Here is a 3,654-nt window from a genome sequence, read left to right as displayed (position 1 = left end):
CTCTCTCTCTCTCTCTCTCTCTCTCTCTCTCTCTCTCTCTCTCTCTCTCTCCATCCCTTCCCCTCCCCCTCTCTCTCCCTGTTTATACACATAAGACCACAACACCAAGTATAAACAGATACACTGTGAGACAGAGAAGGAGATGTCATAGTATCTGTATGTCTCTGTCCTAGTTTGTGTTGCACAAGTTGTGGCCCTTGTAGACTTGCGGAGTGCTGTCTAGTAATAAACGTTCACTTTGTTCGTCCGCTGTTCTGGTGTATGGGTGGCAGGGAGAGACAATCGTCTGTGAGCTAGCTGCGAGCAGAGAGCTTACTGTAATATTACTGAAAATCCTCTCAGCTGCGAGTCTTGAAGGAGGGTCAGGTCGTTGGCAATGAGGAGGCTGATACGCTTGCAGGCAGTGCCGTGGCTGATGGTGTGGTGAAATTCGACAATGGAGAAGTGTTGAAGACCCTGGAGAAAAAGTTGCGGGATGAGGAAGACAGGGAGACTGCAGAACACCACGCAACATCAGGATGCGGGAAATGGGGATAGAAGGAGAAGAGAAGGAAGATAGGAACGATTATCTGGAAAAGAAAGACGTCGCCATAATCAAACAGCCTCTGGAACAATTAGTAAGGATACCTTGCGGGCTTTAGTGCTGAGAGGAACTGAGCAGTTATGGACCTGTCTGGTGAGCAAATGACGTTGTGGCCCAGGACAGGTAAACAGTTAAACAGGTCGTGGGCTCTGAGGGCGTCCTTTAACCCTACCCTTACACCCTGGGGTCTTTTTGTACCCCCGGGGTTGTTTTCTTCACAATGTAGAATACTTCTAGTACAAAGATTTCTTAGAAACTTTCAGCATTTCTCAAAAAATCATTTTGACAGACTGCTATATAAAGTGTACGGATCGGATTAATGAGTAAATTTCCTCTTTGAAAAGTGTTGGACAGTCTGGACAAAACTCATGAAGATCTCAGCACATTCGCCGTATCTAAAATCATTAAAGGGAGGGGGGCTACACCCTCAAAGACTCGATTCGACTCAAAATTATGGAATTTGAGTTGTAGGCACTTTTAGCTTTCTCAGCCTCTCCTACAACTATTTCATTGTATTAGAACCCCACAACCCGTATTTTTACCCATACCAGGCATGTTTGTTACCACCATTTCCTCATAAAGTCAATATTTTCTTTTTCTTTATCTGCCGTTTTCTCAAAACGCGACTTTTCTCTATACTTTTTTGAATAACTCCACCATTTTTCATCCAATCTTCATGACATTTTCAGAGAATGAAGAGAAGATGTAATACTAAATATTTTCTGTTGAAATTTTGATATATGGAAAAGATTTTTGTTGGTGGTGTCTGGAGTGTGGATTTTCACGGATTTTTTTTGCAAATTTGAATGCTACCTCAGGAAAAAATTCATTAAAATATTTCTAATTCGTTTAGGAAAAAAACAATAGTCACATTTTTAGATCTAATGTTTGTTAACATGCATAGAAAAAAACAATCAATTTCCATGCACAGTAAGTGCGGTATTCATTACGTAAGACATGTCAATAAAATCGAATATGGCCACCGTACCCAATGGAAACGAAACTTTTTGCTCGAATTTGTATGGCCGCGACCTGTGCTCACTTTGGTGGCAATATAAACCGCCGTTTGCGCAAAATCCAGTATCGCATCAACATGCCACCAAGACGAAAGCCGAGAAACTTTGATCAAGCCAGAGCTATGGCTGGCTGCAGGATGAAGTTGGAGCCACAGAAGTTGCGAGAAGGCTTGCAGTGTCACACTCTGTCTTTGTTCACTTGAGGCAGTGCCATCAAGCCACTGGATCAGTCCAAGAACGCCCACGTGCAGGTCGACTCAAGAAGACCACTAAGAGTATTAACAAGTGGTCCTTAATTTATGTTGAAGTCTGTTGCTTTTAAAGCCACGTGTCCTTGTGTACGTAATGCGCAGTGCGTAATGCGTTATGTATAATGCGTATTGCCCTTTTCCATGTGAGCGTGTATATTAACGTTCGTGATCCCTCAGTTTGTTCTTTTGCATATCTAATTTTCCAGAAATCAACTGTGTCAAAACAGAACCAAGACATGACACAATAAGTATTTTAATTGTAGGTATGAAGGCACTAAATAATAAAGCTCTCTGCCTCTCTTACTCCTAATTGTTTGTATTTTTTCAGTAAAAGTAAAGTTGTTCCCGCATCCGATCCGGGCATTGGGGATTGCCTTGTTAGTGAGACAACTTCCTGGGCCTTCGGCATATTGTGGTAGGGTGGCCAGTTCCTTTCCACGCCGCCTTAACTTCCCCAACTCGAAGTTAGGTACCCATTACTGCTGGATGGGCAGGAGGGGGCGAAAAAAATCAGAGTCTGAACCGAGGCTCGAACACGGACTTTCCGCTTCTGTTACGAGCACTTTAACCGCTCCGCCACCGCATAAAGCACATCTTACCCAATCTCCCTCCACTTGCAGCATTCTGTATATCAGTCATAATTCCATTCATACTATCACATTTATATCATTGTTGTGAGTTTAAGCTGTGGATCATGACAAAAAAGATTGTTGTTATCCAAGTCAGTCCAAAACATGTCCTAACGGACGTTTGCTGACATCTTGCATTTTTCAGTATAAAAATTACATGTCAGTAGGTGTAGTCAACACTCCACGAGTTCTTCTAATCTTAAAATTCCTTCACTGAGTGTAATCAATTAAGCCTTTTATCAAAAGTGAAGCCTGACGAACCCTGAATCAAAAGACACGATTAAATCATCCGAAAGAAATACAGTGTAAATCTTAAAAATATAAAAACTCTTGAAATATTGACTTTATTGATTCCATCATCATCATCATCATTATCATCATCATCATCATCATCATCATCATCATCATCATCATCATCATCATCATCATCATCATCATCACCATCACCACTTTCTGTTGGCCTAGATCTAGACCTACATGTTTAAAACATATTCACCACAAAACACCGAACGGTGCATGCGCAGCTTTTTGTGTGTGGTAGTATCAGGCACCTACAGGACAGAGGCTGTAGAGTTGTTTTCTCCTCCCTTCGCAGAACGTCAGTAATGATGTTCCATTGGAAATCTCGACAGCATCCTTGTGGTCTTTCCTCGACGGATAAAAAATGGCAGGATTTTACCTCACAAGATCATTAATAGATCCAGGATATCATCTGGGACGAAATTCCGGGGGTATTTTGTTATATTAGTTTGATAAAAACAAAACGGCTGAAACACGTACTTCTTGTAAATCATCTGGAATTTCTAGCTTCTGGTGTCTGTATATCTGCGTGATGCGTATTCGAACGATGCCTCGATCGTTCGAATACGCATCACACATCACGGACAACGCATCACGCACACATGGGTACACTTTAGTTGAATTTCCTTTGAAACGTTCTTTGTGCTTTACGCATTGCGCACTATGCATCACGCACACATAGAAACGTGGCTTTACACTTTCATGTTTATAATTACTGTTTGTTTTCTTATGCATGTGGCTGCAAGCCTGTTAGTGAGTGCAAGCATACTATTGTATTGTTATGGTTATTTACACAGATGTATAAGAGAGACGGTGTGTGAGGGAAGAGAGAGAAAGAGAGAGAGAGAGAGAGAGAGAGAGAGAGAGAGAGAGAG

The sequence above is a fragment of the Aplysia californica genome, unplaced genomic scaffold (assembly GCF_000002075.1).
Source record: "Aplysia californica isolate F4 #8 unplaced genomic scaffold, AplCal3.0 scaffold00231, whole genome shotgun sequence".
Taxonomy (NCBI): Eukaryota; Metazoa; Mollusca; class Gastropoda; order Aplysiida; family Aplysiidae; genus Aplysia; species Aplysia californica.
The sequence above is the reverse complement of the archived record's forward strand: the minus strand, read 5'-3'. Positions refer to the sequence as shown.